The sequence below is a fragment of the Lepisma saccharinum genome, chromosome 6 (assembly GCF_977018435.1).
Source record: "Lepisma saccharinum chromosome 6, izLepSacc3.1, whole genome shotgun sequence".
Classification (NCBI taxonomy): Eukaryota; Metazoa; Arthropoda; class Insecta; order Zygentoma; family Lepismatidae; genus Lepisma; species Lepisma saccharinum.
Window position 1 is genome coordinate 47,382,707 of NC_139234.1, and position 16,414 is coordinate 47,399,120.

The 16,414-nt window shown below is 36.6% G+C and overlaps 1 pseudogene across 1 annotated transcript in view; it reads left to right on the plus strand.

Annotated features, from left to right (window-relative positions):
- Positions 1–12,789, plus strand: part of LOC145988731 (toll-like receptor Tollo pseudogene) — a 65,008-nt pseudogene extending 52,219 nt beyond the window's left edge. Inside the window, exon 2 of the transcript XR_014441778.1 lies at positions 11,976–12,789. The product of XR_014441778.1 is annotated as a toll-like receptor Tollo pseudogene (transcript). The remainder of the gene's footprint in view (positions 1–11,975) is intronic.
- Positions 12,790–16,414: the final 3,625 nt, after the last annotated feature.

The window sequence follows — 16,414 nt, forward strand, 5'->3', positions numbered from 1 at the left end:
GCGTTATATCGAAAAAATTGAGCATAAAAAATACAGGTACCAGGCTATGGTTTTGAATATTCTACTGTTTAATCCAAAGAATAAATTGTTTCACAATTTTCAAAGTTTCAAAGAAATGAGATTTTTATCATGCGCAACGCGCAACATAGAATTATGACTAACATTTTCTCTAACTTTTAAAGTTTTCTTTTTTTTTAACGGTGTGGAAAAGTTAATAACAAGTATGCATTTTAGAACACTAACTGTATGAAACGTTAAAGAAAATGGACAACAGTTGCGGTGGATATACATTGATCTGATGGATCTAGCAGAAATGTCTCCGTAATGATCTAATAATAATAACATAACAACAACAACAACAGTCTGTTACACTCATAAACTATGACGTGTATGAAGTACGGACGGGCTTCATGAAATATTGACGGTTTTGTGTTGGATCGGTTGTGGATATGTGAATGAAATTTATATCGGTACTTTTCGGCAAGAAAATCTCGTTCAGTGGTAATTAATTTTGGAGGAATAAATGTAGTGATGTTTCTTGTTTAGCATTACTTCTTTTCGGAATACGTAGTAAATTACTGGAACTGTATATTGTGTTGTGCATATCGATCACTGAAGTGCCAATGCAAAGCCATTGCTTGTTGGCAAAGTACACAGCGTCTGATAATGCACGATGTACACAACTGGTATTCACTCACCAGTGATTAACTATCTTTCAACAATTAATTGTGACCATTATTGTCGTTCTTGCAGGCATTGTCGTGTGCTCTCAGTTCATGTTTGAGTAGAGATTCTTTGACCACATGGAGCAAACATTTCCTGGCAAAATTTTCAGCAGACATGCCTTTGCAAGAAAAAACAAAAACATTTTTCTGTTTACCTGTTTCTCTTCCAAAGAATAATAATGGTGAAGTTTGCTTTATCGTAAACTGTAAACGAAGTGATATTCCCCCTGGCAATGCACACAATTCAACCGACCGCGTGTTTGTGATTTTAGCAGCACTGTCCTACGTGTTTGTGATAAATTGGGGGAAGAAATATACGTAGTTCAAAGCAATATATTGCGTTATTAAGCCTGCTTGCTCCTGCCGACGAGAAACGTACTTGCATGAGTACTAATAAAATTCAAGAAACAATTTTGTTAGTGAATCACAGGTCATATGAGTTTTAATGGCTTAGTTCTGTGTGAAAACACCAAAATTCTCGATAAGTTTTATGTGGTTTTGAAAGTGAAAAATGTGTGAAAATTTTGCGTTCATTGGCACTGGTTCCTTTGTTGTTTGATGTTTATGTAGGTGCAGTTATATAATAATTACAAAAATTACCACCATTAGTAACAGGAACCAATTATTGCACGAGTGTCGCCCACATATTTTATCGTTCACTAAGTCCCCCAAGAAACATCAATGCTTCCTTCTTTTGTTTATATAGGTGCATAGTAACTACAATAATTACAAAAAGTACTATCATTACCAACCAACTGTACACTGTCACTGCCATGAGTGTCATATCAGAAGACAAAGGGGGAGGGGTTGATAGGCCCACCACGTGAATTTTGCCTCCTACGTACGTTGCTTTTATGATTGTTTTAATTAAAGGAATACAGAAAAATTGAGAACACCCCAGGGAACAAGGTAATTGATCTTTCAATTTTTGAATAAAAATGTTCACAATTTGAGAAACAAGAGGTAACACCGGGAAATGTTGATTGTTGGCGGAAAGTGGTTATAAGTGAAAAAAAAAAGTTAAACCTATTTTTTGTGCATAGTAGTGGGACAATAATGCGAATTAGGCGATATTTAGATTTTTCGCGAATTTTGCGACTTTTAACACATACGTAGCTAAAAATACCCCGAAAATAGGAATTTTACTGATACGTAATATCTACGTATTCTACAGCTCTGTCAATGCCGGCCCACGGTGATATTTTGAATTTCTCCTAGGTCATTCACAAGATTTTTCTGTTTAGAGAAAGGGGTTTCCGGTACCATAATGCTATTGGAATTTAATATCTAGACCACAAGAAATCTAAGTATATGAAGTTTCTATTCTTCAGAATGCTCTAGAAGGAAATCTTCCTAGTTAATAGATGAGAGTATCATCGTTGCTGAGCATGAAGATATTTTCAGGAAAGTCTATGTTGAGACAGACCCAAGATTCAACGGAACTGCAGTCGGTAAAACTACTCGATATCAAATTACAGTAATACCATGGTAAAGTTACGGATTTTGTTTCTATCCGTCTCATCCAGATCAAATTCGAGCTTAATCTGTTAATGTAGCTCTACTTTTCAGTCAGAATTACTGTACCTGACCTGCAACACTGTCATCTCGTAGATTTAGAGCCATTTCCCATAATTCTTTGCTCCAAGCGGAACAACAATATGTCCGCTATGGCTATATTGCCATGTCAAGAATATACAGGGTGTCATTTTAATGGCGCCCACGGGCCACAGATTCGTATAGAGGACATCAAAACAAACAACATTTCCCAGTAACATTTTTCTCGTTGTTGCGTCGATTCGACGCTACAGTCGTTCAAAAAAGACCGTTTTGCCGCCTGGATGCTGGCAACCCAACACAACATTTGATCGTACCTGTGACCTCATATCCTGCGGCGAAACAGCGCACGGCAGGGTTGCAAGGAACACAAAAATTTTGTGAAAAATGACTAACTACCAGCCACATTATTAGCTGTAAAACGAAGCGAGAAACGCATCCAGCAGACCGAACACCATAGCCTACCAGCCAAAAGATCAGCAGTCATCTCAGGGGAAGGGGGAAGTGAACCAACGATATGAGAAATGCTAAAAACGTATTCAAAATGAAATGTCAATGTCGGATTTTGTCTCAGCCTACATCAACAACAATACATTTTATTGGACTTACAGCTTACACGTGTCTGTTTACGCCCAACTACATGTCAAATATTTGCAAATCTCGTTGCAAGGTTGATATCTACAGGTTTGTGTCCAGATGCCATGCGGTACTTTTGTGCTGATAACGAAAGTATCCGAGGTTCACGTTGTTACATTACGGCTAAAACAAGTACAACCACAGTAACAATCTAATGATGAATCAGTACCGTATATACTGCCCTGTTCACATTTGCAAACTATTACATGTGTATTCGGTGTATAGATAAACACATAGTCGTCTTAGAGCTTGTATTACTACTACTTATATCCCTGTATTTTCAATCATTTTTGACACTTACCTCATAATGCTCTGAATATACATTATATATATATGAGAGTATCATCGTTGCTGTGGCTCAGTCGGTAACGCGTCTGACTACCATGCTCAAGGTCCCGGGTTCGATCCCCGGCCGGTTCAAATCCGGGAACTTTTCTAACGGTGAAAGCGGCCCCGGCGCCCACCCAGCGTCGAATAACATGGGTACCTGGGGGAAACCCTGGGGGGTAAAGGCGGTCAGGGGCGTGATGCTGATCACATCACCCCCACTCACGACCGGATCAAGAAAGTGTGGGGCGTTACCCCCACACCCCCTATACGCCTTCATGGCGTGGTGCTATGCACAGGGGAACACTTTTTTTATATACATTATATTATCTGTTGCTTACCTTTGGAATTTTGAGTTCTTTCATTTCTATTTTGTCATCTGTTTAGTGTGTCACAGACAACTAGTATCAGATGAACGAAGTGGATACACTAAATTGTAGATGCCAACTTGGTAACTAGATTTGCAAATATTTGACATGTAAGCTGAGACAAAATTCGATATGACCACTTCCACTTGAATTCTATTTTCTTTCTACTATTTTTCGTATCGTTTGTTTACTTCCTGTTAGGTTACAGAACGTGTTTTCTCGTTTTGTGTTACGGTACATAATGTGGCTGATTGTAGCTATGTCATTTTTCACAGATTATGTGTGTTCCTGGCAACCCTGGAACGCATCGCTTCACGACGGGATATGACGTCACAAATGCAATAAAATGTTGTGTGTGTTTGCCAGCATTCAGGCGGCAAAACGGGCTTTTTTGAACGACTGTAGCGCCGAAACGACGCACCAACGAGAAAAATGTTACTGAGAAAAGTTGTTTGTTTTGATGTCCTCTATACGTTTCCGTGGTCCGTGGGCGCCATTAAAATGACACCCTGTATATTTTCGAATCAGCAGCAGTTTCATGACAAGATGTCGCAGCACAGATGACAACTCTTATGTTATTTCCAAATGTATCTACAGAACTGAATATTCTTGAATGGCAGTAGCTATGGGTTTTTATGACGAAGAACACATGTTTCTTATTTGGCATTTTGCCCTGATGTCTTGCATAAGAACCATTGATGTCCTTGAGTAATCAAATTATCTGCATTATTGTGATTTTTAAGTGTACGTTAAATTTCCATAACTCGATGGGAGCTTTTATAATGTACAATTATGTGGTATGCATGCACGAAAAATTGTTTTAGCCGATGTGTTTGGTAACCACCAACAAAAACTCATGGTACATTTACTAAATTAATAATTTTGACTAATTATTTAGTAATTCTCAATAAATTAGTCATATGTGGTCAAAATTATTAAAGAAAAATGCTGAGATGAACAATAATAATTTGTTTCTCCTTTGCTTCAAGGAATGTCTGCACCAGGATATAGTTTTTATCTTTTCTTATTCCTGATAAATCACAAGTTCTATTCACTCATTTTTCTCAGCCATCCCACACTGTAAAACGTTTACTAGAGAAATAACGGTCTGAAACCGTCAATTTTCGCTGTCATCCAACTACTCTACAACAATAATCGTGACAGTTTTTAAAGTATTAACGGCTGTTACAGAGTTAACCATAATTACTGTAGTTTTAATACAGAGTTAACCATACTTGCTGTAGTTTTAATACAGAGTTAACCATAATTACTAAGTTTTAATACAGAGTTAACCATAATTACTGTAGTTGTAATCATTCGGTTTTTAAAAATATATTTGTGGGTCACACATGTGGGATTCATAATCATTATCTATCTTTTGTACGATAAAATATTCAAAGAGTCTTTAGTATAAAGAGAAACCCATCCTTTGCTTGTGGTTACTATTGCAAACTCGCTCTCAAAAAATGTATTTTTTTCAAGAAGTGTGTAAAGTGTCTATTGATGTTCTAAAAGTAGTTGCAAACTTTTCAAATTTCTGATGACTTCAGACACTTTATACACCAGCATTCTACACATGATTCAGTGAGTCACTTTCTTCTCTCAAAGATGATCGTGAATTCCTGCTAGTTGCGTGACTCTTGCCTTTTCTTTTTACTTTTCTCTTAATTTAATTGACTTTCCTTGTTGGCTCCTGTGTGATTACATCTTTCTGCACCTCGTTTCCATAAAATTAGTTATCTCTTTTCTGATTTTTTACTTTTTTGTGTATTTTTTTCGTTGTTGCTAAGTAGCTGCTTCCTTCCTTCAACAGATTTTCCCATTCCTTATCTTTTTATTCCTGTTTCTTTTTTTAATTCAGTCGATTGTCCGATTTTTTCTCTCTTTTTCATCACATGCACGAGAAACGTTTTTTATTATACAAGCTGTTACGTTTTTATTTCAAGAGAAAACGTTTGTTTGAAATAACCAAAATATTGTTTCTACGGTAACCGAATATTTTTTCAAATTCTTTTAGTTACCAAATAAGTTCGTCAAAATTATCAAATTTGGTAAGTGTTACCCATTTTTTTTGTATAGAATTAACAAAAATCTTAACCAAACGTGTTTGGTTTATTGGAACAAATCAGTTCATTTTTGAGCACCGCAAAAATCCAATGCTCTGTTGAAAGTGAAAGTCACAAATTATTCCGTACTTAATGTATTCTATATTTTGTTTAAACTACTAAAAAAATGCATCCTATTTGTCACTCCAATTTAATTGTAACGATGATGTTCGATAATAAATTGATATTATAAACAGGATAAGAATTCATGGATTATTCTAACTTCGCAGTCAATACACCAGTTGCACTTACGTCTCTTTCTTGAAAATCTACACAGTAATGCTTTCTTCAGAACTGAAGTGTGTATTCAGTTAGAAAATACTCGAAACGGAAAATATGTAATATATTTCGGGCCTCCCCCGATGGCGTAGTGGTCTTCGCCTTGTCATTAACTGGTCCCACGTTCGATCTCCGATGGAGGCGCGAGGTAGTTCGGATTTCACTTTAAACTGTAGGCCCAGTCCCGATTAGCCTACCTGTGCTTAAAATGGACTTAAAAGAAAACTTCAGTGTAATCTCCTTCAAAGTGTGTGACATCAAATGTATGTATAACGTTCAACTACAGTTGTCATATTTGCTTGGCTACATACAAAGCAAGAAAGTATGTAATTTCATGAAAATCCGGATCTTGGTTGTAATTATGATACTCAATAGCCTCTCGTCTTGGTTCTTGCGTAAAAGGAGGAGGTATGGAGAAGCTATCTTGAGCTAAAAGGATCCCCCCCCCAAGTCTTGAAGATAATATCGTATTACTTCCGTTACAACCCCATTATCACCACCCTAACTCACAAGATATCCACCCCGGTACGTGCATTGAAAGTTTGGTAATTAGAAAATCTCTTCGCAACAACTCCTCTTCTATCGCCGTTCTTTTTACCCCCCCCCAACCCTCCTCCGATCGCACTTCTTTCATCTGCCTCCCTTTTGGATTTTTTTCTGTTTTCGATATCTCGTATCATGGTCCCAGAACAAAGAGGACTTTGCTCCCGCGACGATGCGTCGCCATATCCCGCCTGGAATCCTTGTATTCATTATGCAAAGGATTCATTCTGACCTCCCCCCCAAAAAAACAGCTTCCGACGAACATCATGGCTTTCAGATAGCGTCTCCTGTAGCAACGTTGAATTTGCGTGCTAATTTCCCTGTGTTATCTTTCAGTTGCCGCTTGCCAGATTTGTGAATATATAATGATTTTCCTACCCTGGTTGGCACCCCCCTTTGATGGGTGATGTGCCGTTGAAAATAAAGGCACTAGAGATAAGCCGGTCTCTTGGATATCGAGGTTAGCTTAGCTGGTTGCCAAAGGACAAACTATGGGTTCGAATGTCATTTATGGCATATTTGAAGCTTCTTAAAAAGCCAGAGAGCTCACATGGCTCCTCCACCGAGCCTAGTGATTTCACACTATTATTCTACAAAATACTGTTCAGTTCATTGTTTGCTTTAGTGCATTGCGGCAATCTCATAGCCCTCAACAAAACTCCATAGCGGGATATCCCTTTGAGGTCCAAGGCCTGCAAAGAGGCTTGGCCCATGGTCGCTGCATCGTTGTGATCTGGCATTCTTTGCTCGTAGTAATGCTTCGTCCCAAGTAGCTTCTCAGTTGTCCTCGCGATGATGCATCAACACCAAAATCGAACGTAGAAGTGTGACTTCTTGGGTGCTGGAGTCATCACGGTGTCGTAATGACCTGAAAAGGCTGAGCAGGTATTGTATTTCCGTTATTTTACGTCATTTTCTGTCACTTTCGACTAATCATGACGATTAGATGAAACTGATAAAGTGACGCTCACAAAGTATACCCGCACCCCCCTATACACCTGAATTTGTTAGCAAATACCAACATTAATAGTCTCTTTATTTCTTAAAATACATCTAAAACCAGAAAAGGTCGGCGACTTTGTTGTAGTGTCATAATAAAAGAGTTTGTCCTACTGAAAACACTAAAAAACCTGGGGAGAAAACACTGGGTACTTAGCACAAATATGAAATAGTATAGTACAAAAAATATGTACTAATTAAGGAATTAGTTTTGTAATTAATGGCCTTACGTGACAGTAAACAAGCGCAAATAAGTATGACGTGAAATCGTGGTCAATTTAGATTACGATTGCGATATTACAAATAAAAACAACATTAATGCGTGCGTGGACAACTTACGTTTTACTGCACACAAATGACATCACAATATTTGAGAGTGATTAATGCATTTGTCCTCCTCACAGCAACAAATCGTTTTGTCAATATAGCCCTTTGCTGTTTGCATTTGACATATGCATTGTTCTTTGGAGGAAATATTGCAATAGACTACTTAATTTGCGGCATGTGCTCTCAATCAAAGGTGCTGTGCTTTATTCCCCATTTTGCCTGTTCCCCAATGACGTAGAATTATTTTTCGCGTCTGTTTCGAACCCGTAATACCACCAAAATGCACGCAAAGGCATTTTCACGGCTTTTCTAGTTTCCTTCGTAATATCGCGTTAGAGGCAATGATGCGAGAGTAGCATGTGACGTTACACAGACGGCTCCTCCCACAAGCACTATTTTTTCGTTATGCGCAGGCGTTGATGGCTATTGCGCACGTTCCTGCACATCAGCTTAACACCTAGCCTCGCTGACATGGGCGCGATTAAATTAACAGAGCTGTCGCACGCTAGAAAACTTTATTTCGATTATAATGCGGACAAAAGCGAGTTTACCGATACAGAATTGAACGTTGTTGTTAGAAGGTTTTACTCAACAGAAAGTTACAGATGAATGCTAAGGAATAAGTTGAAACTGTGGGACATGGAAGCATCGGCAGCTGAATAATACCCTGATCCTTTTGTCCGTCCCTGTTTGTTCTGAGGAAGGATTGCCTCCGTGGGGACAAAGAAGGTGGGGGGCCATTTCCCCTCCCTACAGCTGTTGTTCATGTCTTTTCCAGTTTACATGCGAACGGCAGTTGAGCTTATGGGGTTTTAGACTTCTGGATGTACCGCCGTGTCCTGCTATTTGGGCCTATCCTCCCCCTTCCTGATGCCTCCTGTTCCTGAAGCTTCCAAGAATAGGATTAGGACGTCTGTTATGGAGCTTCCCTCAGGATTTCCCCTTCCAACACACACACACACACACACACACACACTCACACGAACACAAAGAGCAATCCGAATTGGGGACGACGACGCAAGACGGGCTGATAACTCGAGTAAATTGTTCCCAGCGGTCAGCATACCTTGCGGGCTCGGTGGGTCTGTGCCGTGTGCCCTCGGCTCTTTGGAGCAGTTTTGTTCTGGGGAAGGAATGCCTCGAATATTTTTCAGGCTCGCAAAACTTCCAAGTTTTTTTCGCATACTCGCAAATTGTGATCCACCAAATTTAGTCTTATTTAATTTTAATAATAACAATAATTATGTTGATTTGTTGGTTGGTTGATTTGGTGTTTTAAGTCCACTTTATGCACAGTGAGGCTAATCGGGACTGGACCTACAACTTAAAGTGGGATCCGAACCATTATGTGCCTCCACCGGGTATCGAACCCGGGACCCCTTGATTACGAGGCAACGTCGCTAGCACTGCGCCATCGGGGAGGTCCTAAATAATAATTTACGTGTAAAAACAAAGAAACATTTTATTGTATAATCCGAAAATTTTCAAGATTCTTTAAAATCCACACCTCTATTAATTTTAAAATAATATCCATTTTCTATCTTAAATATTTCTACAAATGTTATTTAATTTTAGAAGTAATGCATAAATAAACAACATTAATCAAATATGTATCTAATTATAGCACATAACCAAATTTTGATATTATATATGTATAATTTATTTAAAAATAATGTAATAATATAACACGCTTTATACATTACCTTATTTAATGTTTTACAGTAATACGATATTTCATATACTTCATATATCCGAAGTTTTATTTCGTATTTTCCACAAAGTATTACGCATTTTAAAATTATTATATTGTAGCCGAAGGTCACGCATGTCGAAAATACGCGAGTCTTAAGTATATAATTGAAACTCATTGAATATATTTAAACGGAACTTTAAATTTCGGTATGAGATAGTGTTAATGGGAAATGCATGTTACCCTTCAAAACATTGCATGCCTGCTTTCGTAAACCGTTCTCACATTAACAAAGTGAGATTTAATTAGAATAAATCTATGTTTGAAAAATATCTTTTATCGAAGAAAAAATATGCTTGTTAGGACATATTTTAAACTAATTATGCTTTTCACATTCAAAACATATTTAGAAATCCTAGAGCACCAATAACTGTAGTTTTATATGATACAAATTGAAAAAACAAGACGAATAATTTAGAAATCAAAAATATTATCTATAATATGTGTGAAAAAACAGAGTAATTGTAAACTGTCCATAATTGTAAATAGTAGGCTTAACAAATGAAGTTGTTTATATTCAAGGTTAAATATGTAAACGTTATAATTTTCAAACGATGGGATTCAGATTTTTTAATCATAATTTTTTAATATATTTTCAGTAAAATTTAAACTACAGTGTAAGACAGCAAGTATAGAGCTGGCACAGTATATTTAGAGATAGTTCTACACTATGTAATAGTGCATATTTGTCCAATTTTTCGTATGTTTCCTCTGTCTTTAATATTTATTTTCCCTACCTTTCATACTGCAGTAGAAACTCTCGTTAATCATCTAGAAACAACATAAAGGTTTCGCCAATTCCAGTACGGATTTGTTATCGTACTTCAGATAAGCTCAAACATTAATTTGTTATTTGAGTGTTGCGTGCATTCCAGACATTAGCGTATGTGGTGAAGTGTGCGTAACGTCATACAGAGTTGGAAAGGGAGGTAAATGTGCGTGATCCTTGGCTACCTAATGAAATTATGGCTCTGTAGTGTCTGGAAGTTGAATGCTGTTTTACTTTATGGTTCATTGTCAGGCACATACGTCCAAATGGGCAACGGATTATCTTTTGCCTTCAAATGCTTTCGTGAAATCTCACTCAACAAGTGATAGCTGCATTCAGTGTATGTTGTCCTTAGAATCGATATCGCGAAGCGAGGAGAAAAAGAACAATGCGTTAGTGCGTTGCGTCCTAAATGTTCACCAAGGTCGTGTATACAAACTTAATTCAGTATTGAACGGCACATGTTTCGTCATCAAGAAAACGTCAGAATGTTTATTCTGGATTAATACTTTACTTTTATCTACCAACGTGTTAGTAAAGTAACATTCACTACTAACTTTACTTTACCAACAACATTTTCCTTCTATTAGAACATGACAAAATTAGGTACAAATCTTTAGAAGCAGTGGTTATTTTTTTCCTATTTATGTCGAACTTTTTATCTGCTCGTCGGTTGATATGTAATTCTCACTTTTAAAAAAGGCCCCGAGTTCGTTTGATTGATTTGTTTTATTTTACTTCGCTTTTGGCTTATCGCGAAGATGAGGATGAGTGATGATATGAAATTGATGAAGGGACACTCACAGAAAACCCATGCCCAGACCGAGTTCCGAACTCGGAACCGCCGACCTCCGTGAAAGTTAGCACAGCCCGCTAGGAAACCAAGGGTCCCGGGTTCGAATTCTGGCCTGGGCTGGGTGTTCTTTCCAAGTGCCCCTTCATCAATTTCATACCATCACTCATCCGCATCTTCGCGATAAGCCGAAAGTGGCAGAAAAGCGAAGTAAAATAAACCAAATCAATCAATCACTTAAGAAAAATGAAGTGTCAATAACATGCCACTTATTAAAGTAGGATTAGAGTAAATATTTTATGACTGATTTGTATTTAAATTCCATGGAACTCACGAATGTATCGATATGATCTGAAGCTATGTATGAGACCTGACCTAGTTATATTCATTTCAAATGCAGGTTTTGAAATCTGTAGTATAAATTGGTTTAGGCCTACAAGTTTTTCGAATTTTTAATTGTTCATTGCGATAATACTTATATATTTTCCTACTCTTTTTGTTTACAGTGCCTTGTACATATGATTGTAATACAACATAAGGCCTTTAAATATGACAAAATATTGTTAAGAGTCATATCACAAGTATATCTGTACTGAATATACCACCATTAAGATTTGTACAGAGACTGAAACAGTACTCGAAATATGTAACTGATCATATTTTTTAATACATTAATTGTGTTTCATATTTTATACGTGAATTGTGTTCATTTTTCAATGTTATACAAATTATTTAGCATTAATAATGTATTAAAATTTGTTGATAACAAATATTTAATTTCATATTTCTGTTTTTTCCAGATGATGCGATCCAGTTCTCCAAACAAGAATGAGGTTGATGGAAGGTCTGCAAAGAAGCTGGGTACTTACACTTAAAAGAAGAGGAACGTACTTGAACACGAGTACCAAAATAAACGGAATTTTAACACCGAAGTGTGTTTTTTTCACGAAGAGAGAAGAGGAAATACTTAAAACATGAGCATTACGTTTTGTGCAGCAGTATGTGTACATGTGAGCGAGTGTATTGAAGTTGTGAGTGCGACGTATAAACCCAAAAAAAAAGCAATTACGCATAATAATGGCAACTATCATTTTTATCAAGTTGTTGAAAACTGTAACACGTTCACAACAAAATAGTTGAAATAGTCACATTGACACAAAGCTACAGTCTTTGCTTATGAAGATTTTTTTTACATTGAAGAAGCACTTTCAAAAATATTGCACGCAGTGTTGTGTTTCGATGTGGTAACTACAAGTTACCTCAGTTTGTATTTTTAATACTGCTATTAAGATATAGTAAGTACACTATTATTTATCGTACTTCAAATTACATGCTGTTTCTCAATTACGTTCATTACTGATATGTGATATGTTATATCAAATTGGAATATCTCTCTCTCTCTCTCCTTGTATTTCAAAATGGTATATTGAAATTTCTCTTGTGAATTAATATGTAGGAAGTTTAGGTCATTTTTTCAATATTTGGAAAAAACAAATGTTTTAATGATCTTCTCTCTTGTAAACTAGTCATCAATTTAATTTGCTCTTATTGACTGCTTGTATTTTGTACCTTTGTCGCGATAATTTATTGAAAAATAAGACTGTAAATAACTTATACAGTTTTTTTCTCTTTATTTGTCTCCCCTTTCTCAAGAAGCCGATGTTTAGAATATTTAAAATAAATTAATGTAAGCAGTGATTCATAGAATTCATGGATCTCCTCAAATTAATTTTGAAATAATTTTTTGCGAAATATAGGGACAAAGGGCTAATGTATGCCGTATATTTAATATTAAATTTACACCTTTGGCTTATATATCGACGATATATAATTAAAAAATCTATGATTACTTACACAGGTATACGATAGCATAAATAGTTTTACATTTTAAAGTTGCAAGAGGGAGTTTTAGGTATTTTTTTCAATATTTGGAAAATAAATGTTTTAATGATCGTCCCTCTTCTAAACTAATCATCATTTTAATTTGTGTGAATCGTAGAATGTTTACTTACATTATCAAAAATGTTTAAATTCTAAATAAGGATTTACAGTTTAAGGCAGATTAAAAATCAAAATTATTTTTACGTGCTAAATTTGATATTTTCAATTGCGTGAAATATATTCATTTCCCATCACTACCAAAAAGCAAAAAGCAAGCGTACACCTATTTTCTTGCCTAAATTCCCGTAACTCTAACACAAAACAGGATTTCTAAAAATTACACTTATAAATTATTTCACACTTGAAAGTTTTTTTATTGGAAATTCAGCAAATCAATTTCTTTAATCACACGCTTTTGACACATTTAACACAAATAGAATATATTCGATTTAAACACATTTTCTTAATTATAGAGTTCATAATAAATTCAACCTTTTACAATTGTTAGTTTTGTAAGCAAACTCAAGGTATAGGTTATTTGATCAAATACAATGTTTATACCTATCTTGGATTCATATAATATATAAAATAAATCCTATTTGGTAACAGTCTTCCAAACCACAAATTGTAAACACCATAAACATAATATTCGAACACAGATACGTAGTATGGCCATTGGTCACCGAGTGTGCTTGTAATCACTGCCAGAAAAGGCTTTTTCCCAATTTTTTTGTTGCTTTTCTACCACTTTCGGCTAATCTCGAGATTAAAGATATGTGTTGATTAGATTAAATTGATGAAGGGACACAGTTCCTGGGACTCGAACACGGGAAAGTCGAGCACTTAATGCTCAGGCCACCGAGCCACCAGCTTTCTGTTGAGGCTGTATGCGCATATCGCCAACACCGCTTCACTCCCGTGATATGCGCAAACAAGATGCGCAATTGGGTAGAATAACAGTATTATATTTTTAATAGTTTGTTGCTATTATTTGCTATTATCACTATACAAATACGCCTTTACATTCAAGTATCCTTGAAACACTTAGTGAATAAAGAAGGGGCGAACCAAGCTGCCGTTTTGTGCAAATTTGTTACAGCCTCTAACATACGTCACACAAACATTCCCTACATACACTGTAGGGCTCTCCTTTATATTGCACCTTGGAATAAGACCTTGCTTATTATGATTACATTCTACATATTGAAAGAGTATTGACAATAAAAATATTATTCGGTCTCAGAGATTACTTTTTCAAAAATGTCCTTCGTTTCCAAAAATGGCAGTGTTATTTCAAATTCTTAAAAATTAGATCTTTTGGATTTCTCCCTATAGCACTGAGCAGAATCTTCACGTGGACTACTGTCTAGATAGTTTTAGTCTTTTCATGATACAGAATAATTAATTAATCGCGGACATTTTTCTTTACTAAAGATGATACTTCAAAATCAATTTAAGATTTTACTAAGGTGGCTCACATAGAAATAAATTCCTGATGGGCAATAGTTCGTACGATCCTGATCTGGACAATACTAAATGCCTCCTCCAACTGTAAGATTGTCTTGGATGCCATAGGAAGAATTCCGAACTGATCTAAGAATGTATGATTTTTTCATCTTTTTTTTTTTTTTGGAAACGAGGGACATTTTTTAAAAAATTCCCCAAGGAAACAGTAGAATTATAGTTGGAAAAAAGGGCTGTAAATAAATAACCCAACAGATTTTATCGCATTCTTGTCAGACAGGAAATGTCAGCTCTAATCTTTAATTACATAGAACTAATACTAATAAAGCATTTTGCGTTGTAATATTCTCCGTGATGGGAAGTATTTTTGCTGTGACCTTGAATATGTCGTAATTGAAATATTCGAAAACTCTTTGGAACAACAAGGAATTGCTTTCAGACTTGTGTCTGGGAGCTGTAACTCACATCCTGTTCTGCCCTAATTTTGTCTCATTAAAACAAGGACACTTTTTCATGTTTAAATAACTCTTCCGCGCATCAACCACGTTATGTATATTCCAAAGTTTGCTTATGGTAAGTTGTAGAGTGCGCCATGTATATATGCATCTATTTTGCTCAAATTTATGTTGAAATCTATACTTTTATAAATATTTCAGATCAAAATCTCACTATTTACAATGCTGTGCTCACAATCTAGGAAATAGTGTACATTGCCGCCGTTATTGCAGACGAGCCCCAGGAGCGTGTATTCCAGGCTAGCTAGGCTGAAGCCTAGAAAGTATAATACTGAAGATAATGGCGATTCTGAAGTTGACAATCTGAATTCATTGGAGTTGGCAACCTGAATTCTTTGGAGTTGGCAACCTGAATTCTTTGAAGTTGGCAATCTGAATTCTTAGAAGTTGGCAACCTGAATTTTTATAAGCTTGCAACCTGACTACCGTTGGGATGGCAACGTGGCTTCCTTGAGGACGTCAAGAACCAGCCTATTAGTCTTCTCCCTTCCTCCATAGTCTAGGACGAGGTGGCGTAGTTAGTTAGTCCAGGTGTTACCTAACCTAAAACCTCTATAGTACTTGGTGTTGTTTTCCAACGGTAGGGCCTGCACGATGACATAGTGTCAACGTTATCGCCTTGTAATCAAGGGATCCCGGATTCGACCCCTCTTGAGGCACGTTGCATAGTGGCTGAGGTTCCACTTTAAACTGTAGGCCCAGTTCCGATTAGCCTACTTGACCCTAAAGTGGACTGAAATGAAACCTTTGCATTGCTTGTCTGATTGAGTTTTTCTTTTAAGTCCACTTTATTCATAGATATTCTAATCGGGAGTGCACCTACAGTTTAAAGCAGCATCTGCAGCACATACAGTATATGTGCCTCCACAGGGTATCGAACCCGGGAACCCTTGATTACAAGTCAACGACGTTACCGCAACAAACTTTTGTAATAAAACACAAAAGCTGGAGCTGAACAACTCGATGTGTTCCGTTACATCAAGTCTGTAACTTCGAGTTATTTTTCACCACACTTTTATTTTTCAGTGCAAAGTTCACATTTAAATAGGAATCGATAATGTAATCTTGAATCGAAGAATTCGTCAGTGCAATCGAAGGTAAATCGACTCCAATTTCCGCACAATAGAAAGAAAATTCACGATCTTGAGTATTCCAAAAGAAACGTGAGTCGATCACTCCGAGCAGTTTTGGAACAGCAAATATTAGGTGTTTCAAGCCATTCAGCGAAGAGAAATAAATGCTCGCGTATCAGGTAACACGTGAAAAAGAGTCGGGTTTCAGTTCTCCCGAAGCCATCATTCCTCTTCTTTGGCTCCTTTTGAAGAAACAGATTATACATTCCCGTAACCGTAGTCGGGGCCGGATTAAGGTGGGTGCTA